This window comes from Ailuropoda melanoleuca, chromosome 9 (assembly GCF_002007445.2).
Source record: "Ailuropoda melanoleuca isolate Jingjing chromosome 9, ASM200744v2, whole genome shotgun sequence".
NCBI classification, from domain to species: domain Eukaryota; kingdom Metazoa; phylum Chordata; class Mammalia; order Carnivora; family Ursidae; genus Ailuropoda; species Ailuropoda melanoleuca.
The window spans coordinates 66477024-66504782 of record NC_048226.1 but is presented as its reverse complement, the minus strand read 5'-3'; the positions used below and the strand labels follow the sequence as shown (position 1 = coordinate 66504782).

Genomic DNA, 27759 nt, shown 5'->3' with positions numbered 1-27759 from the left:
CTTTTTAGATTCCACATATAAGTGAATCATATGTCATTTGTCTTTCTCTGACTTATTTCACTTAGCACAATACTCTCTAGATCCATCCATGTTGTCTCAAATGGCAAAATCTCATTCTTTTTTATGGCTGGGTAATATTTCAATGAATATATGTCACACCATCTTTATCTGTTTGTGTATTAGTGGACACTTGGGTTGCCTCCATATCTTGCCTATTGTAATTAATGCTGCAGTAAACACAGGGGTACATACATCTTTTTGAATTGATGTTTTTGGTTTTTTTGGGTAAATACCCAGTAGGGGAATCATTTTTAGAAATACTCTTTTCCACAGTAGCTGCACCAATTTACATTCCCACCAACAGTGCTTGAGGGTTCTTCTCCATATCCCCTCCAACACTTGTTATTTCTTGTCTTTTTTGACACTAGCTATTTTGACTAGTGTAAGCATAATATCTCATTGTAGTCTTGATTTGCATATCCCTGGTGATTAGTGAAGTTGAGCATCTTTTCATGTGTCTTTTGGCCCTCTGTATGTCTTCTTTGGATGAATGTCTTTCCTTCTCACCTACTAATTTTCTTTATGTTTTAGCTTATTTAGGGCTATAAAGCATTTGTCTTCTTTGTTCTTTGGAAGTCACATTAATGGTTATATTTTATAACTGTTTTGCTGCTATATTGCTATATTATACATTTAGAGATCTTTAAATTATTAGTTTCTTTAGATATTTAACTGATCGGATATTTTTTAAAAATCTGGCGCTTTACCAGTTTAGTAATTACCAATAATGAGGCCAATAAATTATTTTCCAATAGCATCTAAACTGTACTGTACCGGTTTAGATTATAGCACCTAACGTTGCCTCAGGGCTTGTGACATTATAACTTTTCAACTGAGCAATGCTTAATTTGTTATGAAAGTGAAAGAAAAGTTAACTAATAACATCAAAATGTGCTCCTGACATCTGTTTCTGATAAAATTTTAGTAATATGATAAGAATTAAAAGCATTGTGTGATTACTGGTTTCTGATTCCCACGATAGTAAACTGTCAATGACTTGTCCTTCCTTTGTAAATCATTTATATATGTGAGGTGTTATTAAGTCCAAATGGAAAAGAAATATAGTGCTAAGGGACACTAAAGCAATAACTGAGTTTCTTTCTGACATTAATTTTCTTAGATTACTTGTTAAATTTGTTAAAGAAGCTATATTTCATTCCTTGAATTTTATAAAATAATTAAAAGTTGGAAGAATTTTTAATATTTTATTTATGACTTTTTTTTGTAAAACCACATAATATTTTAACATATATAGGTTGGTATTTTCATCCATTTTTCACTCTATATCATAAGCTGAGTTGCTTAAATCTTCATTAAGTTACTGGTATTGGAAGAAGAGATATATATGGCCTTTGAGATTAAAATTTATTTGGCGATAATAAAGATAAAGATGAATATTCTTGAAACCAACCAAGTTCTGAAGAAGAAGAAAGCAATTCAAAAGGAGATACTTGATTAAGGTGATGGAAAAAAGAAGAGTGGTATTAGGGAATGACATGAAAGAAAAAGAGTCAAATAGAAAGGGAAGAAAAATGAGTGAGGTGGTTAACAGAGGGTGAAGGTAATTTCTATTGAGAAAGGAGAAGAGAATGGGAGCCTAGAGGGAGTTAGGGTTCTCAACTTCTTACATAGTTGAGATGGTTGCCTTTGATCTCTCAGAACCAGGAATAGCTGTTTGATCAGGTATTTTAGGATTGCTTTAGATTGCTATTGTTGCTGAGCAACTTTGTCATTGCTGTGTCCACTAGGGTTATCGTAAATGTAACCCCGTAGACACTGATCTCAGCAGCACATGCTTTTCAGTTAACTCCTTAGGTTAGTCATCCTTGACTTGAATCAAACATATTTGGCCCCAAAGCCCATTTTCTTTTCATTGCCCAATCCAGCTTGATAGGAAAGCACTTTTCTAGATTTATCTTATATCCTACAACTCTGCTGGATTCATATATTATCTGTTGTAAGTTTGTGTTTGTGGCTGTGTCAGTTTATGATTATGCCGTGTGTACAAATTTATGTTTTTATTTCTTCCCCCTTTTTTCCTGTCATGACTTTAGGTAAGATGTTCTCTTAAACTTCACTTTCCTCAGATATAAAGTGGACATAATAGACTTACTAGAATCACAGGCTTACTGGAAGAGTTCAGTGAGAGATTGTGTATAAAGGATCCAGTAAGATGTTGATACAGTGGGGCAATATACAGACATTTTAGTCTTATTTCTATTTATGTTTCTATTTTTTAAAAATATTTATTTATTTATTAGAGAGAGAGCACGAGTGGGGTGGGGTTGAGGGAGAGGGAGAGAGAATCTAAACCAGACTCTGCTGAGTGTGGAGCCCAACATGGGGCTTGATCTCCTGACCCTGAGATCACCACCAAAGCTGAAACCAAGAGTCAGATGCTTAACCAACTGCGCCACCGAGGCACCTTTTGTTACTGTTTTTATTGAGAATGTGTCTGTTTCTGCATTTTTTATAATTCTGGTGGTTGGTTTTAGAAGTCTTTTAAAATCACATTAACATATTCTCAGTATCTTTTTTTAGCATTTTAATTCTGAACACTTTAATTGATCAATTCTTAACATTTTAATTAAAACATTTTTCTATAGATGTGTGGAATTGTTTCAGCCACATAATTTAAGGTCGACTCTAAGGATATAATACAATTTTTATTTTAATACTAACAATCTCATAGAGTTGTTTAGGATTGGATGAGTTGATATATGTTCAGTTGTTAGCACAGTACCTGGCACTTAGAAAGCATTGTATGCAGATTAATTGCTGTCACCATCATCATTTTGCCATTATCATTAGAGGTCCTTCCTGACTACTGTCTTATCTATGTGTGTGCGTGTGTGTGTGTGTGTGTATACACACACATGAAATAGCACTTCTTCTATTTCACAGTCATTTTCCTTTCCCTGCCTTATTGTTTTTTCTTAGTTCTTAATAACTTATTTATTTATTTATTTATTTATTTATTTATTTATGTGCTTATTTTCTGTCTTCCTCAACTGTAATATATATATTCTTTAAGGCAAGAACTCTGTTTTTTCCATGGTTTATCTCTAATACCGACAATAGGGCATGTTACATAGTGTAAATTTTGACCAATGAATAAGTGAGCCAACCAATATCCCATTCACCTGTCAGAGTGGTTGATATTTCAGAGATTCACAGAACATATTCTCATCCACCACTTGAAGAAAATACTTGAGGAAATTTTACTAGAGAGCAAATGAGTCAGAACTGAGGCCTCAAAAGAATATTATAAAGAGGAAACAGTTATAAGCAATGAACATTTCAGTATATATTACCAAATTCAAATGACTATTGATAAAGTGACTGAAGTTATGCTAAGTAAGAATCCTTGAAATGCAAAGGACATACTAATTAATAGCCTTTAAATAATTAACCATGAATGAGTGAAAAGGGGATTCATCGGATTGAAATCATAAGATTCATCAAATTGAAAAAAGAAAGTTATATCAATAGATGCTGACAAAATGTTTGATAAAGTTCAACAGCTTCTGGCGCCTGGGTGGCTCAGTCCATTAAGCGTCTGCCTTCTGCTCAGGTCATGATTCTGGGGTCCTGGAATTGAGCACCACATCAAGCTCCCTGCTCAGCGGAGAAACTGCTTCCTCCTCTCCCTCTGCCCCTCCCCCTGCTTGTGCTCCGTCTCTCTGTGTCAAATAAATAAAATCTTAAAAAGATATTTCAACTTTCCCAAAGTACATAAATGTAATAAAGTACATAAAAAATGAAGAAAAAAAGCAAACATTATTTTAACATTTAGTTAAATGCTGAAGCCATCTCTAATAACAGTTATGCCCTCTATAATTATTATCCAGTGTTTTGTGTGTTCTAGCATGTTCAGTAAGACAAAAAATAGGATAATTAGTATAAATTAGAAAATAAGAGAAAAATGCATTTTGCTTTATTGGCATTATTGTATGCCTAGAAAATCCAAAAGATACTAGTTAAAGATTAACAGAATTCATAAGAGGATTTTGTAAACAGCTATATATAAGATACACAGGAATTAGTAGTCTTTCTCAGTACTGATAATCTTAATGACGGAAAATTGGAAAAGATAACTCTGAGTAGTTTTAGAAACTAGAAAATACTTAAGAATGAATTTAATAAAAGAAGTATAGTTCTATATGAAGAAAACTATAAAATCTCATTGGAAATCTTATCCTTGCTGTCACATGTATTGTCTTTTTAATTTTGGCCACCCTAACATGGGAGTGGTAGTGTCTCACTATGGTTTTAATTTGTAACTGAAATAAAGAAAAAAAACTTGCTGGTTTTATAAAATACATTCCCAATTCTTTTTTATCCTTTTTATGTCATAATTCCTCTTTATCTAAAATTAGTAGAAAAACATTTATTGTACTTCTAATAGAAATTTCATCAGAGTTTATGTAGGAATTGATTAAAATAACAATGTTTGTTGACCAAAAAAATTAAGAACAAAAAGGGATAAGGAATAAATCTCCATTCCAGATATGAAAAGATACCGTAAAGTCACTATAACCAAAATAGTATGGCACTGGCATATGTCTTATGAATATAGAGGTCAGAAATAGATTCTGGTATAAATGGGAATTTAATTGGTAAAGGTAAAAATTTTAATTCACTGGGAAGATAATAATCATACTGTTAAGACATATGTATGCAAGAGAAAATGGAATCTTTGGTCTGTTTTAAGACCTAAATAAATTTTAGATATACTAAAGACTTAAATGAAAAATAAAAATTCTATACCATATGTATAATTTAGAAGTTGGGAAGAAATTTCTAATTAACACAGGAAAACCAGAAGTTAGAAAGAAAAGATAAGTCTAATCACGTAATAATTAGAAACTTTTGTGTGGGATCCTGTAAACAAAATCAATAAACAGTAGGTTTGTACCTCAAATGACAGACAAATGGTTGATATTTAAGGTATAGGAAAATTTACAAATTAATAACAAAAAGATAATCCAGTATAAACAAAAAACAGAGAAGAGATATGGATAGTTCACAGAACAGCAAATCCACATAGCCAAAAAACACATGAACAATAGTAGTTAAGGAAATGCAGATTGAAGTAGCAATGAGATATTATGTTATCCAAGTTAAAAAGACAGGACATTCAGTGCTGGTGAGAAATTAGAGAGATGGGCATTGGTGGAAGAAATGTGAAGTTTACAACTTTTTTTTTTTTAAGCAATTTGGCAGTTTCACTCCTGAGAATCTATCTCATAGAAATGCACCAATATGTAAGGATATATATATATATTTTTATGTTAGGATCTTTTTGCAGTATTGGCAGTAGTGGTAAAAAACTGGAAACAAGGAGGGAAAAGTTGAATACTTTTGATAACATTTCAGCCATGTAACAATATGCAGCCATTAAAAAGACTGAAGTTCTGTCTATACTAGCTGATGTGGTTGTATTCCACTGCCTGCTATGAAATGAGAAAAATACAATGTAGAGAATTGTATGTGACCTTATCCCCCAAGAAACAAAACAAAATCCTCAAACTTCTGTGTGTGTTTGTTTGTGATTATACAAGGAAGGAAAATAAGGTATGGAGCAGTACACCTAGCGTTGTGGGATGGGCTAGGGGAAAGATTTGAAAACGGAAAAGTAGGAGCCGAGGACAAGACTCACTTAGTTTCAGGCTCATCTTTGAACAAGGGCTCAATTAGAATACTACCAGTGCAGTAATAAAAAGGCTTGAGGCAAAGAACAGACCTCCTGATACACACTGGGTGTACGGGACACACATAAAAGGTTTGGAATTGCATATGCCTTTTCTAAGAAGTTAGCCATAGTTTATTATAGGTTATTAACAATTTACTAGGAAGAAAGCATTAGAAAAGGATATCAGAATGTACCCGTGTTCATTTTGAAGGTGCTGCGGGAGGGAACCACACATAGACCTGGGAAGACCATTCCAGACAGAAGGAATAGTCAGTAGAAAACTTGTTGTGTTTGGGAAATAGCGAGGAGGCCACTGAAGCTAGAGCAGAGTGGTGGAGAGGGAAAGAAGCAGGAGATGAGATCTGAGAAGTAAGGGAGGTGATGGTGATAGTAGGTTCAGATGAGGAGGAGCGCCTTGTAGACAATTTTAGGCCCTTGCCAGTTATTGCAGCAAAATGATAAGATCTGACCATGTTTCAAAAGGATAACCCTAGTTTGGTGGAGAACAGACTGTGGCGGGGGATGGGCAAGGGTAGAAGTGAAGAGATCCGTTGGGAGGCTAGTGCAGAAATCCAGGTGAGGGACGGTGGTGGCACACACTTTGCTTTTCAGCATTACTGTGCCATCTACCTGTCTTCTGTCAGTATTTACTGAGTATCAGCTCTTTCTTCAAGCACTGGTAATTCAAAGATGAATGAATCAGACACACTGTCAGGCCTAAAGTAGCTCACAGTTTGTAAGTATGACATTATTATATTGGTGCTTGCAAATATTCATTTGAAGTTTATTTTTTATTTATTTTTTATTTTTTTATTATTATTTTTAAAAATAATTTTATTTTGTTATATTAGTCACCATATAGTACATCCCGTTTTTGATGCAATGTTTGATGATTCATTACTTGCATATAATACCCAGTGCACCATGCAATATGTGCCCTCCTTAATACCCATCACCGGGCCTATCCCAGTCCCCCACCCCCCTCCCCTCTGAAGCCCTCAGTTTGTTTCCCAGAGTCCACAGTTTCTCATGGTTCATTCCCCCTTCTTTTTAACCCCCCCTTCATTCTTCCCTTCNATCTGACATACGCAATTATTTCTTGCACCTTATGTGTTCCTTTAAGCTGCAAGTCTAGGTTTAACATATTTTTGCTAGGTAAAATATTTTTAATCAACATATTTTTGTATAATCTAAAAATGTTTTGCCCCTAATACCACCATTTTCCCAAAATCCCTACATCTTTAAAGGTCTCTTTAATGAGCAAGAGGGTGGCCACCCTGCTAAGACATTAGTGGTGATTTTTGATTAGAAGTTGATATTTAAATCTCTGCATCTGGTTTTGTTGTATAAATGAGACTCTCTGGTTCAGTAGAGCAAAACAAAAATTGAAATGTTTTAAATAATCTCAGTACCTGTAATTGTCTATAAACAATCAATTCCAATTTTATGAACTCCCAAATCTTTGGTACACCAAGGGTTGTACTAATAACTGTTGTAATTGGTCTTTGTGGCTGTGTGTTTAAATGTTGGAAATGGGACTTTAATATGAACATGCAGTAAATCTTAACCACAGAGGCACACACAGGTTCCAGTATAATAGAGAGCAGGAAAGAGACACATGTAAACAGACATATTCCTCATCTTAATATGTGGAGCCATACTTCCATAGAATTGCATTCAGTGTTTACATAGAAAGAGCTGGCAATGAAAAACTGCTGTTCCTATGGTTTTACTGTGTATTTTGATCTCTAGGTTATTTACTTTTTCCAAATGTGTAGGGGTGATATTAAAAGATGCTGGTATCAGTTAATTATTTAATTGAAGTAATAAAAAGTTATATTATTGGGGGGTGTCACAGGCCTTTGTTTATATTAGGAGAAAAAGGTTATTGTTGAAAAAGAAGATTTTTAAATAATAAATAATTTTGGATAAGAGATTGTTAAACATGAAAGAATGAAAGACATGGATGTGATATTGTAATTTCTATTGCATTTGGGACACTTTAGCCATATGAATGTCTTATAATATTGGTGATAGCACATTTCTGTACAGCACAGGGAGCTCAGTTTTCTCAGAAGCTTTTCTAATGATTTAGAAATTTTAAACACATTCAAAGTAATGGATGTTGATGCCCATTTAATATAAAGAATGCCACAAAACATCAAAATTTTTATTTTATTTCTTAGTCTAAGAATTTTTCTCTCAAAAATATGTGTTTATTAGTAACAGTTTATAGAAGTGAGAGCTAATAGATGTGTGTATACAAGTTTTCAGTTTTATTCAAACTTTGACTTCTAAAATCAAAGTTCTTGATTTCTCTTCATGTTAAACTTCTAAAAAGCAATAAAAAGACGATTATTGACCAGAATAAGGAAGTAGATATTTTACAAGATGGGGAGGTTTAATTTATATGAAATAATATGGAACTATACTTTTGAAGAAACATTAATTGAATTCCTTAGCAGTAATAAAATCTAACTCATATTCTCTACAGGTTCTAAATAATAAGTTTATTTATTCAGTCAATAAATAGTTATTGAGTGCTGGGCCCTGTTCTATGGGCAGGAGATATAGCACTTAGTAAAACAAAAATTCTTGTCTTCATGGTGTTTGTATGCCAGTGCGAATTAGGCAGATAATAAATGAAACAAGTACAGTATGTAGTATTAGATGGTGAAGTGCTTTGGAAAATGCTAATGAGGGATGTCAAGGTCTGGTTGCACTTTAAATACCATAGGGGAGGTCATGTAAGAAGGAGACATTTAAAGAAAGGCCTGAAGGACACAGAGGAGTGAGCCATCTAGATATCTGGGGGAAGAACTCTTTGGCTAGAGAGTGCAAAATCTAGGAGATGGGAATATGCCTGGCTCTTAGAGGCTTAACTTGGAGGCCAGTGTGGCTGAAGTGAGCCAGGGGGACAGTAATAGGAGATGAGATAATTGAGGTAATAAAGTTGTTATGAAGATCTCAAGATATGCTTATTTTTTCCTTAACTGTGCTTTTTGAAATATTCTCAAGTAGTTCTTATACTTGCCACTGGAGACTGATAAGAATACTGCAGAGTAGGTTTAAACAATTTTGGAGCATTATACCTGAGATTTTGTTCTTTCATTCCTCTCTCTTTTTTATTTTCAACAAGGACATTAACTGTGTTAGATCATTTCACATATGTATCTATAGGATGGTTAAAATAACCATAAAAGGAGAATTAGTAGTCCTCAATACTAGATTCCCTGTGGGAGTGAAAGGCTATGAAATATAGTCAAAGATCCCTAATATCCTGTTCAGAACCCTGTGTTCAGATAGATTTGGTTTATATTCCAGCCCAGACTCTGTACCACCTTGGGGAAATTATATAATCTCAGTTTTCTTATCTACAAAATAGGGGAATAAAAATATCTACTTTACAGGGCACTTGGGGGCTCAGTCGGTTAAGCGTCTGCCTTTGGCTCAGGTCGTGATCCCAGGGTCCTGGGATCAAGTCCCACATCAGGCTTCTTTGTTCAGCAGGGAGCCTGCTTCTTCTCCTCTGCCTGTTGCTCCCCCTGCTTGTGCTCTCTCTGTCTCTCTGATAGATAGATAGATAAAATCTTAAAAACAAATAGCTACATTCCAAAGATGTAACCCTTAGAAATAATCTATGTAAAGGGTCTTCATAATTTCACTCCCGCTGGGGGCACTTCGTAAGTGATCACTAATGTCTTCGTATGAATAAGAGATAAGGATGGTATGGGTTATTGAGGCCCATTTAACCTAGAAATTTTACAAAGTTGTTTCCGTTGTCATCCTGAGAAACCTTTTTCTTGACTACTAACAGTTGGCAAAATGGAGATATTTGAATTTTCCCACTCCTTTCATTTACCGTTGAAGATGCTAACGGGACACAGATTATGAAGGTAAGGTAAGGTAGCACCTTGATTAACCTCTAGAAGAGCTGTCATGGAGTTGGATGTAAAATTTTGTTGTTGTCCTAGGGATTCCTGTTCTCAAGATCGAACACTTATATTTGGTCAATGTAAGCAGAAAGAATTGTAGTCTTTGCGGTGGTGTACCCAGTAACATCTGCGCAGAGATGCTTTCCTCTCTATTCCCATAGCACTTTGTAATGCTTTTGCTACCATTTACATTTGTGTATTGCAGCACTGTGTGATCATTTGTACTGAGGATTTGTTGTTGCTGCCATTAGATTGAATATTCTTTAAGGAAAGGTTAATGTCTTCATCTTTGTTTTCTTGGCGTGAGGCCCAGGGATGGTAAAGTAGTACTACCTATTACCACCTAGTGAAAGCTCCATGAGAGCAGGAAATTTTTATTTCTTTCATTCATTAATGTGTGTTAACACTAGAACAGTGCTTGACGCATAGTAGGTACTTAATAGATATTTGTTAAATGAATAAATACTATATACCAAAGATAGAATCTTTAATATTTAAGAATATTCTTCTGGTATTAGACTGGTTCAGCATTTGACAAAGTGGTCTAGAATGGATGCTTAAATTAGTAGATAAGCTCCAATAGAATTTGCAGTCAGCTAACACCTTTGCTTTAGAGTAGCTCCTGGTTTGGAGGGCAAAAACTTAACCAATTTGGATCTTTAGTTTAATAAGCAGTGAAGTGGTCAAAAGTTAATTCGCAGGAGAGAAAAATGAAAATGAAAGATCCAAATATTTTACAAATTCAATAACCAGTCTGTTATTAAGTAATACTTAAACATTTTGTGTGAGTATTCTCTAGAAAGGGAAATCCTCCCATGAGAAAGTATAGTGCTGGGAAATTCATGAATTGTAAACTACAAGGGTAAAGTAGTAAGTGAAGGAAATTAGGAAATGTATTTGGAAAGTCATGTGACTAAATTTATAGTATTGCTCTTAAATATTTAAGATCAGTAAATAGTTTAATTGTCCTTTTTGTTTCATGTTTTTACAGTGAACTAGAAAATAGATTCTATAAACTTTAATTAAACACGTATATTTTCTTTCTGAGAATAAAGGTATTTTTAAAAATTTGATAATATTTAATACTACATTTATACAGGAATTTGTTAGGTATAGCATATTTATAGAGATGGAAATATGAGCAATTGTCAAGAATAATTAACTGAAGTAAATTATATCAGAATATTCCTTTCAACGAGATGCTTTTGGGTTTTTTAATTTGATACTCTAATAAACAAATGAAGGTTTTTCAATTATGATGTTATTTATTGGCAACCATGAAAAAGTCAGAAATAATATTTTATAAGGAAAATCGTATTATAAAATAGGTTGGGAATAAATCTAAATTTGTTGAAATTAAAACTGGGAACCTTTCATTAGTACATCATTAAATGTTACATTTTTTACAACACATTTGTTTCACTAAATTATAGAACTACAAAGAATTACCTTCTTTGAAAACTTGTCACAATTTTGGATAAATGGAATATGTAATAACATAGGAAAATTTAAAAGAGGGAAGATTGTTAAGAATTTTTGAAGATTTGGAAGCCTGGGAGCATTCTTTCTTCTCTAAAATGAGGAACCAAAATTTGGAAATTGAAGAAATACAAATCCTACTTTATTTCTTGCTATGCAAAGTTAATAAAGCTTTAGCTAACATGGAAAAGCACTTAAAAAGCTATCAAAGATATCAGTGACCTTATATCAAACCTAATTATAGAAGCATAAATAATTATTATATACCATTTGGTTTTGGGAGAAACACAAAAGTATATTTTCTCCCAAAACGTTAGCAGTCACGCAGCTGACCGAAAGTAGTAAACATATGAAAATTTATTATGTGGCAGTTAAAAAATTCTTTGTTTAGGGGCACCTGGGTAGCGCAGTCGGTTAGCGTCTGCCTTCGGCTCAGGGCGTGATCCCTGCCTCCTGGGATCGAGTCCCACATCGGGGTCCTCCGCTGGGAGCCTGCTTCTTCCTCTCCCACTCCCCTGGTTGTGTTCCCTCTCCCGCGGCTGTCTCTCTGTCATGTAAATAAATGAAATCTTTTTTAAAAAAAATTCTTTGTCTAAATTAAGCATCCACAGTGCCATCTCATTTTCAAGAAAGGAAGGGCAAATTTTAGCTTTGAAACTGAGGCAATTAAAGTATTGTATTTTAAAACCCCATCTATTTTAGGCAAATTAATATCTGCATTGTGATTTTTAGAATATTGTTTCTACAGACTAGAGTAACTATTGCATTTTTATAGTTCTGTGCATCGATTTTATAACACTAACCCTTTTCCATAATATGTAGTGATATATTTTAGACCATAAACCTGTTTTGCCTAATGTTAGTTTTTATTTAATATTTAAAACATTTGCTGTTTTCTAAAAATATAATGACTGCTTTGAATATGATTTTTATGTAACCAGCATTTCATTGTATGTTATTTTTAAGTTTTTGAGACTAGTGCTTATTAATTTAATGATGAGCAAGGACTCTTTAAATATTTGAGTGAAACTGACATTTTTCGTTACCTCTTCTATGCTCCATGTTTAACTCTTTTGGCTATTTGATAAAGTTTAAAGTGTTTAGTTTGATAATGTAAGTGTATCTTGCCTAATTTATCCATTCTGCTTTTCTATTTAGAGATACTTAACTGGGCTGTTCTCACACTCTAAAGTCATTACTGCCTCTCTGTCTTTGCTGGTGTTATTCTCCTCCACCCCTTGTCTCTCGGTTATCTTCTTAGTATGAATAGCACAGTAAGTGCCTACTATGAACTACCCTGTTCTCTTGCCCCAGTGCCAGTATACACCCTGTTTTCCTGGTCTCATTCGTTATCTGCCTCTTTATGAAATCTTTCTGTCAGCTGTTGTAAGTAGATACATGAAGTAAGCTCTTGAGTTTCTGATTCTCTCAGAGGTTAAACATCTATAAATGACTTGAAGAAAGCATATTTTTCATACTTGTAGATGTAAACAAGAAAGGAGGGATAGTCAGTATTATTAAATGGCACAATCAGGATATAGAAAAGTCTTGCAGGATGAAGCAATAGGTGGTAAGTACAAGAAGATAAAATTAAATGTATATTAAATTTGAATATTCTCGTACCCTCACCTCCAATAAATGAGGATAGTCAGGGAGGTCAGCCCTGGGCAGAGACCTGGATTAACAGCAGTAGACATAAAAAGCATTTAGGAATTTGGTTGACAGTGAATTCCATATGCAGAAAAGTTTATGTGATCTAGGGTTGCTCTAGATATATTGTATTTTTATGTGTGTGGATAATAATACAGAGTTGATTTAAGGATACAAAGTGAATGAATAAACATTTGGCCTGTTTTGTGTTAATGTTTATGCCCCAAGGCACTTACAATTGCATTTCTTTAGAGTAGGAAGCACTTATATGGAGGAAATTTCTGATAGTATACTCTGTTGTCAAGAGTAGAAAAAAGATAGAAGCTTCAGAGATAGGTTCTAGGATATAAATTCCTTTTCATTGTGCTTCTTTCTTGTGCGTTTCTAAGTTGGTAAGGTTGGGCTTCCTGATCGTCAGTTGGACTGGATGTTCCCCATTCCACTAACCCATACGTGGGACCACACTTTTCTCCTGTACCAGCTAAACATCCATCACTTGGCCGAGCTCTTCCCTTGGGGTGGGCTTGGTCCCTTGCCTGCCTGTCATAGTTCTGTGCTAGAGATGGTGCCACTGTTTCTTCCTCCTTAATCACCGGCTAACTTCTGCAGGCTATTGGCTCTGCTAATTCTTTGCAGAGAATATCAACTTTGTTAAAGGAAACTTTATTTCAGGGAATTTGTTATTATTGAATTATTTTATACATATTTTTTCTGTATTATTCTATATATTGAATATAAGCTAGATAGTATCCAAAGTTGAACCTACATTACTGAACACCAAAGAGAGTAGGAAATACTCTTTAATCTATAGTTGATAGCTACTTTTGAACATGAGATGGTGATAGTCTCTTTTTTCATTTTATTTGTTGTTTAAAGAAGTCACCTATACTCACCAAGTGCCTTCTATTCCCATTCTGTTTCAGTAATGACTTTATTGATTGTGTCACCTGTGCAGTAGTTGAAAATGGATATGAGTACACAATTTCAGGACCTCCCTGCTTCCTTGTAGATCATTTGGCCGTATGTAAGTGATTTAACAGTCATGCAGTCAGGATTTTCAGAGTAAATAATTTCCATCTCCATTACTGTATCTTTGTATTCATGAACACTTGCAGGAACATAATATTCCTTAGTTAAATTTATACAAGTTAAAAATATCAGGCTAGAAATAAATAACAAAATTTTTAAAAATCAGGCTAATTTAAACATTTGGAGACTTGATTTTTGTAATAATGGTGAATGGTTTTTGACTTAAAACACCAGCAGTTAATAAAAGGTAAATATAGTGAAGAATAATGTTTTTTTTTGTAGGAGTGCAATCTGATTTCAGATTATGATTTTATGTAAATTTTAACTTATATTACAACTTTTTAAAGATTTTTATTTTTTAACCAAAATACATATTAGTAAGCAGAGTTTAAAAGGAGTAGTAAACCACCTTTACACAATAGACTCCTAAGAAAATGTTGAGTGCCAGCTCCTGATAAGGTGTCAAGAAAATTATTGTTTCATTAGTTATGAATATTTCTTTCTGTTACCCAGTTTATCATGTGCCTAATTACATGGTGATGTAGCTTGATTTCAGAATACAAATATTGATGTTTGAAGTTCAAACCATAATGTCTTTTTTTCTGTGTGTCAGCTAACTCAGCGGTGTTACTTACTCATTTATAATTGTGATAAATAAAAAAACAATTGATTTTAGAAGAATCAGACATTTTTAGGCAATATGCAGGGCCCTTCTTAGTAGCTCCAAAATAAGACATTTGAGTGTGAGGAAAGGAAAACCAATATTGTGCAGCAGTGCTGTGCTCACTTTTACCAGAGTATGTATTTGAATTAGAATTTCCAAATGTGAGAAATCTGAAAGGAATGAAAAAGGCTAGCCCTTAATGTTAGCGTATGGTTGCTGTTAGCCAGAATGAAGTTCAGGCCATGATGCTCTGTAGCCACTGTATGACCTACCCAAAGACAGTCAGAACGCTCTTTCTTTGTCCCTTTCTTTCTTTCTCTTTTCCTTTCTTTTTCTCTTTCTCTCTCTCTTTTTCTTTCTTCCTCTTTCTTTCTCCCTCTCTCTCTCTCTTTCTCTTTCTTTTTTTCTCTTTTTTAAAACTAATTGGCCCATGTTTAGTTTACTGAATGTCATCTGGACTCAGTAAAAAGCAAGTGACCTGCATTGAATTAGTGTAATTGTAATACAAACAGAATATCGCATAGTTTTGGTCTTATACAGGAAAGGAGAAAGTTGGAAAGATTTTTCTGTTTGATAAATAGAAACTGAAGATATGGGGATCCAGACCTGGTTCATACTTGATTTTACCTTTCATGTCTTTTTGTAAGATCAGTATTTGGACTTTCAGGAATTTTTCCCCTATAAAAGAATATTGGTTTTCCCTTTGAAATGTACTATGAAGGAAATTAAAAATTTTTTTTTAATCGTACAAATGAAGTATATTAAGTCATGGATCTAATTCCTCTTTAATTTAAGAAAGTTAGCATTGTCCAAAACGGAAGTTCTTTTCCACACTACTAGGATTGTCAGGAACTTGGCATGTTATTTTATCTTTATCATGACTAATATTTGCAAGGCCCCTTCAGATGCCATTTTATTAGTTTTTTATGTTTATTACATTCTGTTTCAGAGAGGCAATAGCTACATTTGCCAAAGGAACAAACTTTGTGACTTTGATCTTTAATTAAATCACTCAATTTGATTTTGAAAGTGTCACTTTAAAATGTAGTTATTTGGCATTCTGGAAGTTATAGTCTGCATAACTTATACCCTTGTAGTAGGACACTGAAGGTAAAGGACAGTAGCTATAGATAAGTTAGATCTTCCTATTTTAATCTCGGAGAACCTTGTACTTTTTGCCATTAACGTTTATTTATGGAAATATTTATGTGATTTTTGGTTTAATGTTTGTCTTCCCCACAGTATTGCATGTCTCAAAGGAGCAGACACTGGGTTTTCCTTTTTTTTTTTTTTTTTTTTAATTTGATTTTCCTTACTGTGTAATACAATGCCTGGCATGTAATAGGCAGTAAATATTAGGTAAGTAATGTAAAAATAAATAAGGAAATTATTGAGATTAGTATTTACAAAAATCTGTTATCTAAACAACATTCAAGTACTTGTTAGTATAGTTTAATTGCAATGGTGGAATCCTGGCTTTTCTCCTCGCTAGTTTTATCACCTAGGGCAAATTTGTTTCTTCCGTATCTCATTTTTTTCCATATATAAAATGAGGATAATTATAGTCATTATCCTGAGTTCTTATGAGGATTAAGGGAAATAATTCATGTAAAACCCTTGTGAGATGCCCCACAAATGTTGATTGATAATATTATCATTGTTGTTCTCTTATTATTTTAGAGGTACTTTGGAATCATGGAAGGAATGTATGGCTTTATTGAGAGAATCGTATTAGGGAAACCTTCAGAGAATAGGTAATGTTCCAAAATCATATTCAATGATGAATAATTACACGATGGCTCATGGGCAAAGGGATCTATGTATGTGCCATGCCAAGAAGATTGTACCGCATTTTGCAAGTAATGGGGAAAGATGGGTTTGCAGTAGAAGTTGATATGCAGATTTACATTTTAGAAAGGCTATTTGGCAAGCAGTATACAGGAAAGACACCAGAGGTACATAGAGCTGGCAGTCAGAATATCGTGGTCTTAAAATGATATGTCAATTTTGTATTGTCTTTGAATAAATATTGATATAAAAATCTAAGTAATTATACAGATAATGGTAATCATATTTGCTGTTATTCAGAATGATTGCAAATACCACTACTGTCTACCATCTGCCAGGTGTTTTTATATTCATGTCACTTAACTCTTACATCGAGTTACTGTAATGAGGTAGTAGTTCTCAAAGTGTGGTCCCTAGACCAGTAGCATTAATATCCTCTGAGCACTTGTTAGAAATGCAAATTCTTGGGCCCCCATATCAGGCTTATTGAATCTGGAACTCGCTGGGTAGGGTTCAGCAATCTGCATTTTAACAAGCCCTCCAAGGAATTCTGATGCATAGTAAAATTTAAGAACCATTGCTTTATGTATATATTTATATAGGTGAAAAGACTGGGAAAAGTGATGTTAAGTAAGGGGTGAGATGTTTTTAAAAATACACTGTAATTTCTCTAGGTTTTAAAAATTTAATACAGTAAGTGTAGTTTAGCAATTTTTTGACAGTAAACTCCTGTTTTCTTCTATTCTAAAATCAGAGATATTTCCTGATAGAAAATATGTTATCCTTAGGCTAATTTAGTGAACCAAAAGTATTCTCTATTTGTAGAGGCAGTATAGTTTATTGGTTCAAAACGTTGGCTTTGGAGCTATAGCATCTGGGTTCATTGTCCAACCCTGTCCTTTATTTGCTGAGTTTTCGAGGACAAGTTATTTAACCCCCTTATGCCTCAGTTTTTTGATGTATAAGGTGGAGTAATAATCCTTTATTGGGTTTTGGTGAGGATTGAAAAGTAATTTTTGTAAAGCCACTTAGTACATTTCCATACACATTGTCTATATAGAGTAGCTACAATACTAACAATGGTAATTATTATGATGTATAATATGTAAACATATCAAAATGTACCTAACAAATTTTTGTTTAAAATAGTGCTAAGATAGCCTCAGCATGCCGGATGTTTATCATTTTAAAAATGTTTTTGCTTAAATGGCTATTTCAGTGCTTGAACTTTAAGGGCTTATTTCTCTCTTTTCTTGTTTAAGTAGAACGGCATGCTCCTTCCATTTTTGGCTTCCATCTTCTACCTGTCGCTTATCTCCTCTCTGTTATGGAACTTTACAGGCCCTGGTTCCTCTCATTTTAAGAAAGAAATGAACTTCCTTTGGGCTCATACTCTTCTTGACTTGCTGCTCTGTCTTACATTTTCCTTTCAGGGCCATGTGTGAAAAGATGTGCTGCCTCAATTTCCTCACTTTCCTCCCATTTACTCCAGAACAGACTTGGGCTGTTTTTCTCCACCACTCTACGAAAAATTTTCACAAACTTTTACTTCTATTTGGCATTGGTAACCATTTTCTTCTCCTTAAATCTCCATCCGATTTCTGTGTTATCTCTGTCCTCTGGCTTTCCCTTTATCTCTGTCTTGAGCTCTAGACTCCTTTCTAATTACCTACTTAGCTAATTCTTTTTCTATACTGTCGTGAGAAACTTCAAATCCAATAGCTCCAAATCCGTCTTCACTGTTTTCTCATCATCCTGGTTTTACCTTTGTATTTTCTATCTTGGCTAATGGCACTACCATCTAACCAGTTGCCATGTTGAAAATCTGGAGAATGTGCTTCATCTGTACAGTCTTCCACCATTAGTCAATCACTAAGGTTTATTGCTGCTGCCTCCTAAATTTCTTGCAATTCCTTTCCTTACTATTTAGTTACTTTGCCACCAAGCTAATTCAAGTCTCGTTATTCACCAGTTTCCACCTGTGTTACTTCCTTAATGTGTCCCCTTCTTTCCATTTACATCTTTATTTTTTTTTATTTCAGACCTCATAATTTTTCTTCTGAATTTCTACAATAGTCTTCTAGTGTTTGGTTTCCCTCCCCTTTCCAGAGTGTTCTTCATGATACTGCTAGATTGATCATTCCAAAATGAAACACAGATCATATTACTCCCTTACTTAAAATCCTCCCATTAAAAAGCAATTTCTTTCATTTGTCTCTAGGTTAAGAGCCAAACTCTTAAGGGTGTTATGCAAAGCTTTGGGGCTCTGCCTACCTCTTTATTTATGTGATATCCACTTTCCTTTAGCCATACTATTACTTGCAGATACTTTAGATTCTTACTGCTGCTTTCCACTAAATGTTACTTCTCTGTACCTGCATTTTCTCCCATCTCTCTTCTGCAGTCTAACCTGGGAACCTTTCCTTTGGGCTTCCTTAGCATCCTGTATACCTCAAGATCATAGAATTTATCAGACTCTATTGTACTTTGTTTGACTATAAATTTATTGAGAGCAGCATGGGTAACTTTTATCTCGTGACTTTAGTGTCTCCCTAGAATACAATGCTTTGTGACATAGGAGGCATAAAATAAATGGTTAATGCATATATATAAAAAGTTGAAGTACATAATTTTTATTTGCATTTTTTGATAAGTAGGAAGTTTGAGGTTGGCATGTATATATTGTATATCACCAAATCTGAATAAACTTTGAGAGGAAAGAAGAGAATTATCTCATCAGCTTGAGTGCTACCATGTGTTCAGACATGGGTGAGACACTGCATGAATGAAATCAAAAGAGGGAAGGACTGGTGTTATAATTTGCTTTTTCTTTGACAAAATGTTTCTTTAAGCCATTTTATATTCATAATTCATCATATTTTATTTTTAAACCACTTTAGTTTTAGGGAAACAAAATACAAATCCTTTAGGTTAGTATCTAAAATGCTAATTTTGAACTTTACTGAGTATAGTATGGCACTAATCCAACACAATCTGTTAAAAATTTTCCTCTGGGTCAGATCTAAGTTGAGAAGAATGAGGTAACTTTAATGTGAACCCAGATTGTACTTCAGTCTTTCTCTCCAGTGAGTTGCCAGATTCACAATTCCATTTGTATCTGGAATTGGGGAAGCTGAGTTTAATATGGATTTTTGCCAATGATAGCAAATCTTGGCAAGGTAGTCTTGTTCTCTGTGCTTAATTATATAGTTTTATTATAAAGTCTTTCACATGTTTATTTGGAGGTACCTCTCATATATACGTTACTCTTTTGGTAGTTAATCATTTACTGTCAAATCTTCCTTCTTTTCTTAGAAGGCCAGCTTACATTTTTATACATTACCGTTAGCTCTCTAGTTCTGTCTGTTTGCTAGATTTGTAGATTTTAAAGCTCTACAGGTGCCTTAGGGGTCATTACATCTAAATCCTACTTTTTGGAAATCCAAAATCTCAGTGAAGCTGCGAGAGACTGAGTTTGTTATATGTTAATAATTCAGGTGTTAGAATACAGCAGTGAGTGAATGAAACAAAGTTCCAGCCTTTTGGGTGTTTATATTTAGTGGATAGAGACAATGAATTATACTCAAAAACTGTAATGTATCAGGTGCAACTGTACAAGAAAAATATAGCAAGATAAAAGGGATACAGTACGACAGGGGTGGTTGTGATACTGTATATATGATGATCAAGAAGGGCCTGTCTGATAAGGTGACTTTTAGTAGAGATCTAAAGGCAGTTAGTAAATGGGGGATGCATATTTCTGGAGAAAGAGTGTTCTAGTCAGAGGAAATTGATGATGCTGTATGTTTGGTGTTTAAGGAACAAGGTGGAGGTTTAGATGGCTGGAGCTAGCCAGGATGGGGAGAGAAGTAGGAGACAAGGTCAGAGAGAGAGCAGAGGAGCAGATCGTTTAGTCTTAGTAAGCCATGGTGAGCTCTTTAGCTTTTACTCTGAGTGAGGCAGGAAGCCATTGGAGGGTTTTGAGTAGAGGATTGATGTGGTCTAACATATGGTTTAAAAGACTTATTCTTCTTTGTTGAGTTGGGATTGTAGCAGGGCAAGGGTGGAAGCAAGGTGAACAGTGAGGTTACTTCTTTCGTAGTGCAGCTAAGAGATGATGCTGGCTTGGACCAGCATGTAAAGATAGAGGTGTTGAGAAGTGGTCAGATTCTGGATATAGTCTGTATTTTGTGTGATATGTGTGAATTATGTCTCAGTTAAGCCATTATATAATAACTAGTGAGTTAAGTTGGATGGGTTTTAAAAATAACAAAATGATACTACTATAACCTCTATTTTATGATGCAGACTTAAGACTTTAGTCTAAACCGGGGCGCCTGGGTGGCTCAGTCGTTAAGCGTCTGCCTTCGGCTCAGGGCATGATCCCAGAGTCTTGGGATCGAGCCCCACATCAGGCTCATCCGCTGGGAGCCTGCTTCTTCCTCTCCCACTCCCCCTGCCTGTGTTCCCTCTCTCGCTGGCTGTCTCTCTCTCTCTGTCAAATAAATAAATAAAATCTTAAAAAAAAAAAAAAAAGACTTTAGCCTAAACCACATAGCCATTAGGGGTAGAGCTGCTACTGTCCTTTATTAAGCCTTTTTTTTTTTTTTAATTCTTACTGTCCTTCAGTAGGATTTTTGGAATGAAGTTGAAGTAAATCAGTATGTTCAAATAATCATATTTAACTGGAAGTCTTTATATCAGCACTCTCGCTATAAATTTAGGTTTTAACTTGAGGCATTGTATCTTTGCCTTTAAGTAGTTTCCATGTTACCCAGGGCATTTAGAATGAGTGTATAACTAACCGAGTACAAGTTCAAATATGGGAGGTACTGAAATTAAGGTATATGGAGTGATAATACTTGCCTTGTATTTTATTTTCTAGAACATTAGAATTACTTAGGAGACAAAAAATACTGTGCCTGGTCCTTACTTCAAATCAAGTAAATCAGAATCTATTATGGGTAGAGCTAAGTTCTCCGTGTTCTGAACTTCTTTTGACATGACTCCATTGGTCTTTGGTTCCTTTCTTTAAGGGCCAATAAGATGCTTCAGGCTCACCTTGTAATCTCCCTGCCCCAGGCCTAAAACCAGTCATTTGCCCTCATAGACCTCCCTCATGTTTCAGACTTCACATCTTGAACATGCTGTTCTTTTTTCTATGACTCATTAACTCACTCATTCCTTAGGACTCAATTTCAGTCTCTCTTTCTTTTTAACATCAAATTGGGCTAAGTCATCTTGTAATGCCCAGTGTTCACATCTATTTTAGCACTTAACACTATTTTATTGAAATGATCTGGTGTGCATTTTCCTATCCTATCAGATTCTAAGCTTCTTGAGGAATTTTTTTTTTTTAAAGAAATTCTTATAATGCAGGTATGGATACATTTTATGTGCTCAAAAATTGAACTGGTCACACACAGGAACTCTGATTTGGAAGACTGGGGAGAGAGTAGGGTGGTAAAGTTCCTTAAGTTTGACTTGTTCACTTCTGATTTCTTCCGTGGCCATATTTTATGAATACTTTCGTATTGTATTAAAGGGACATTATATTTCAGCCTCGAAAGATGGAAGCCATGAAAGGTGTTGGAGTTTAAATTATGCTTGTGTGAGGTGGTTGTAGAGGCAGATTGCAATAGGCTGTAAATTCAGCAGTGGTTTTAAATGAAGCCTTGAATCAATTGCAAGTTCAGTTTTTAAAAGTTGAATATATATTGGCCTTTATAATAAAAAATGTAAAAAGAATCTTACGCAGTCTTGTCGCTGTTGTGAATTGATATTTTGAATTTCTGAGATTCTGTACCATCTTTCAGTCTTTATTGCTACATGTCATTTTTGTGTGAAGTAATCGTACAGTATAGACTGTTGTTTTTTTTTCCCTCATTTTTCACTTTTTAAAAAAATAAAACTTTTCATTATGGTATTGTAATTCACACGTTTGTCATTTTTATGGCAATACGTTTCTCCATTTTATTGGTGTATAGTAGTTCAGCCATTTCTTAATTGTCTGGCATTTTTTTGTTTGCAGTGTTCCACTATTACAGAAAGTGAACTAGAACCATCTTTATACAAATAGCTTTCCATTTTCTTTTCTGGAGACTGAATATGCATATTATAGAGGCTTTATCTTAAAATAGAATGATCTGTGGCTGATATTTAATAGAAATGTAGAGGCAATGTGAAGTAGCTAAGGAGCCGGGTAAACCTGAGTTTGTTTTGATAGCCAGTTCGTAGCTGTGTGACCTTGAGTGAGCTAGTTCACTCTTGCTCTCAGCGGTAATTTGGGGTTAACAAACTAGCTAGCATTATTGTACATTTCTACTGTGGTGGATGCTGTTGTATGTATTGTACACGTATTAACACATTTAAACTTTAAGAACTGCTCTGTGCAGTAGGTACTGTTATTCCCATTTTTAATACGTGAAAATAGGCATAGAGAAGTAAAATAGGTCAGATAGCTACTTACAATGGAAGTATTATTGTACCCAGTGCTATCTAAAGCTGCCTCAGACCTCTAGAGCTGGTTCTCTTATTCACTCTGTTCTGGGGACACCAGCCGCATCCCTTCCCTTAATTTGGTTCCTATGCAGGCAAATTGGCCTTCATTGGACAGATTAATGATTATTGAAGTTCCTGCGACTGGAGTTGGAGTGATTTGTGAGTTCATGCTCACACTACTTCAACCCTGTGCTTACTGCAGAAGCTGCACCCTAAGAGCAAAGTTCACTCTGGGTTTTAGTATTCTCTATTTCAAAGTTGCATTTGAGGGAGTGGTAATAAAAATGTGGATTTGTATTTTTGTATTAACATCTGGTAGGCTTTTTGTTATCCTTCCCTGTCCTTCCCCATCTCCTTTGCTTACAGTACTTGTCTAGTGAAGATTTAACTCCTCGATTGCTAGGCAGTTAGAGTGCCAGTCTTTTAGACCTGAAAAGGAACCTGAAAAATACCTAGTCCAGTACCCTCACAAAAATGAAGAAACTGAAGCTGCACAGTCAGAGGTCGATCGAGAGCTCAAGCCTGTTTTTCTGACTTAGGTCCAGTGTCAGTATCATTCTGTTGTACTGTTTGTCATCTTATTTGTGTAGTCTTTTAAAAATTATTATTTACATATATCCATTTTAGAAGCTATCTAGTTTTATTTGACTTAGTAGCTTGCTGTCTGTGTATTATGTTTGCTATCAGGAAACAGCTATGTTTGTTTAGTTCTTTGAAGTTTTATAAAGTGCTTTCTCATTCTTTATCTCATTTATTTGTTATGAAGATAACCTTTTGTTCCTGTACCCGAGGTTCTTGAGTAGTGGCCGAGATTTCTTTGTTATTCCGGCATGTCCGTTGCTTCTGTACGTTCACAAATCCAGCTACCTTCACTTCGGGAGTGTTGACTCACTCCACTGAGATTATAAAGTGGAGGCATTGGAGTTTCTCGGCTCCAGCTCCTTCCACATAGGGGTGCTCCTGGAGTCTATTCCAAGCATGGAGACAATTAGTTGTTTTGAGGCACTTAACATTTCTTGGCTTCTTTAGACCATTTGTGATCAGGGAAGTTATTTTTAAAACTTAATCAGAGGTTCAATATGTAGTTAAGCAACACATTGTGTAGAAACAAACACAAGGATAATCATATCATTTATTGTACTAACATTCTTCAATCAAAATGGTGTTAGAGATAAGATAAATTATATGGCCGTAATGTGTGTCCATGCAATTTGGTTGGTGGCAAGGAAGGGAGTGAATTGTTAGTCTAAGGCTAGCCACTGATTGCCAAAACTTTCTACAGCAGGGGCCTATTACCTAATTAGCTCATACAAAACCTAGAGATTCTTAAGAGAATCTTTTATGATTCATGATTAGGTTAAATTAGTTGAACAAAGTTAAGTCTGTGAGAAAGTCCTCCCATTTGTTATTGATTATCTAACCTAAAGAAATGGAGGTAGAAATAAAAGGTATAGTGGTTTTCCTGGAGACTTTCAGAGCCTCTACGCTTGGTAGATCATATAAGACAACTTACTTGTTTGAACTGTATGCCGTTAATTGCTTGTTTGAGAGTAGAATGTGAGCATTTTAGGATCACTTTATGATAGTACTGGGTAAATAAGAGTTAGCGTTAAGTTTTTTATCCTTGGGTTTCTAATAGCTACTGCTGAGGTGAGCCTTATATGTTAAGATTATCTGAAGATAAGACTGCAACTCATTGGCTCAAAGTTCAAAGGAGAGCATTAGCTACAAGAACATAAATCACTAAGTTGTTATCCATCAATTTGTAGCAAGTGCAGATGAACAACATTTATCTACACAATCTAGTATCATTTACCTATAGTTTGAGGTCAGTCTATATAGGGGCTTGTGTGGTGCTTTGAACTGTTTTTGCAAAGATGAGAGTTCAAATTTGTTTTTATTCTTTAATTTGAAGTAGCAGGTGGTTTGTGTGCCTTTTCCAGCAGCTGAGATTAACCCCATTTTGCCCATCCTTAAAGCCACATTAGGTTCTATTTCAACTATGGAGCTGAGATTAATTAGGTTATTTACAGAAGAACTTTATTATTTAGCACTTTATTGTTTGCTGTTTGTTTTATGTGTTAGTTTTCTACCCCTCAAGTTGACTGTGGGCTCTGTGGTTTGAGATATGTGTCTTATTTTAAAATCTGTAATAGCAGGGCACAAAGTTAGATACTGAAGGAACCATCAGGTAAAGTAGATAATTGAGCCAGGCTACTCAGGCCTGTGTGAAAGGGAGAACATATATCCTGGGTAAAGTCAGCCTAATTCCAGCAGATTCTTACCTTGTGGAAATGTGAACTTGATATGGCCTGAACAAAATATGTCCACTGATGTTATTTGGCCTGTGGCCTATCAGTTTGTTACTTTATTAGAACATAGTTTTGAACACACAGAAAGTACTTGCTAAATGTCATATGATAGGTGCTTATTGTGTCATAAAATTGGCCACACTGCTTTTGAGGGACTGTGTTAGATGTAAATACATGTAATATGATGTAAGATGTGTAAGAATGTTCTCTTCTATGAAAGGATTTCCCCTTATTAATACACTAATAAAGAGATTAACTCTCACCCTAGAATCAACAGACTTGGATATTGAATCTTCACTGCTTTGTCCATGAAAGTCCTTTGGATCCCTTTCCAAGTTAGAAACCAGTGATAACACATTAGTAGCAAATTGCTGCATATTGTAAGGGCTTTTAAAAGAATGATGTGGTGAATTTTTAGAATACCTGGGTAGCTTGCGAGTAAAATATTGATTTTTTTATTTCTTAAATTCTAGAGTAATCTTTCGTTCTTCCTTTTTTCCACCCCTTCCAAACAGTGTTGTCAGGATATATTCTTGGTTCTTCCTTTGTAGTATCTCCTACCTTCTTTCTTCCATTTAATTCCTGAGGAAATCATCCTAGTTTGAACTCTTATCACTCACCTTGGGGCATCTCTCCTAGCCCCTAACTGCCTTTTCTATTCCACATTTAGAATGTCTCTAGGTTTTTTGTTCTTGTTTTTCTTTAATCTACTTCTTGGGTCATAAACAATCCAATCAAACATACGCACAGACACACACACACACACACACACACACACACGAGGAAAAAAAGAACTTCTTTTCAGATGTGTACTTTCTTGCTGACCAAACTTTATATCCTCCATTCCGCTTCTGATCTTCTCATTTCATTGTCCCTTACTGCATAGTCAGTTGTTCTCTGCTTCTCCTTGTAGCCTGTTCCACTCTCTTGCTTTTCCTTACACTATTTTTTCTTATTAGGAGAATGACCTCTCTTCTGTGTGCCTTGTATCATTTCTCTTATTATTATACTGTTATTTAATTCTTTCATTGTTTGTGCTTTCATTGCCAGACTAGGTTAGAGATTTGTTAAGGGTACTGGCTGTATTTTCTGCTGCTTCTTTGAGCTCCATTTAATGCTTAGCACCATGCTTTGTGTGTGGCAGGTACTTAACAGATATTTCTGAACTTGATTATTACTTTATGTTTTCCTTCATCTGTATTTTTTTTATTGTAGTGAAATATACACAGCATAAAATTAACCGTTTGAAACATACAGTTCTGTGAAATCAAGTACATTCACATTGGTGTACAGCAATCACCATCATGCATCTCTAGAATTTTTTCATCTTTCCCAGTTGAAACTCTCTGTCCATTAAACACTAACTCTCCATTCCGCCCTTCCCACAACTCCTGGCAACCACCATTTCACTCTCTGTCTCCATGAATTTGACTACTCTAGGAACCCCATATTAGAAAAATCATATAATGTTTGTCCTTTCATGACTCAGCATAATGTTTTCAAGGTTTATTGGTATGTGTTGTAGCATGTGTCAGAATTTTCTTTTAGGGTTAAATAATATCCCATTTTGTGTGTATTTACAGTATAAACATGATGTTTTGTTTATCCATTCATCTGTGGATTGACACTTGGGTTGCTTCCATCTTTTGGCCACTGTGAATAATGCTGCTGTGGACATGGGTATACAAATATCGGTTCTGTTCCCTGCCTTTACTTCTTTTGGGTACATGCTCAGAAGTGGAATTAGGGAATCATGTAGTAACTCTATGTTTGATATTTTGAGGAGTTGCCATACTGTTTTTCAAGCAACTGCACCATTTTCCAACTCCACCAACAATGCATGAGGATTCCAATTGCTCCACATTCTTGCCACCATTTGTTATTTTCTGGCATTTTTTTTTTTTAATAATAGCCATGCTAATGGATGTGAGAGGTATCTCATTGTGGTTTTGATTTGAATTTCTCTAATGACTAGTGATGTTGAGTACCTTTTCATGTACTTATTGGCCATTCGCATGTTTTTTGAAGAAATATCTATTTGAGTTCTTTGCCTGTCTTTTAAGTTGGGTACTTTGGTTATTTTGTTGTTGAGTTATAGGAGTTCTTTATGTATCCCAGATATTAACCCTTTATCATACATACTATTTGCAAATTATTTTCTCCCATTTTGGGTTGCCTTTTCACTTTGTTGATAGTGCCCTTTGATGTACAAGTTTTAAATTTTGATGAACTCCAATTATCTGGGGTTTTTTTTCTTTTGTTGCCTAGATTTTGGGTGTCACATCTAAGAAATTATTGCCAAATCCAATGTCTTGAAGCTTTCCCCCTATTTTTTCTTCTGTGTTTTATAGTTTTAGCTCTTACTTTTATGGTCATTGATCTATTTTTAGTTAATTTTTTGTGTATGGTATAACAAGAATCCAAATTCATTTCTTTGCATGGGTATATCCAGTCTTCTCAGCACCATTTGTGGAAGACTATATTTTCTTCGCTTAATCATCTTTCCCTCATTCATATTTCATTGAATGACCTTCAACTTTATTGACCCTCACAGTTGTGATTGCAGTAGTAGTAGTAGTGCTTGATACATTTGTTTTAACTTTATTATGTTTTCATTTTTTATATCTTTTCAAAGAAAATGATGTC

General features: G+C 34.8%; 1 protein-coding gene across 1 annotated transcript in view; it reads left to right on the top strand.

Moving 5' to 3' along the window:
* Nucleotides 1-27759, top strand: part of STK3 (serine/threonine kinase 3) — a 261084-nt gene that overhangs the window by 112137 nt on the left and 121188 nt on the right. The window lies entirely within an intron of this gene.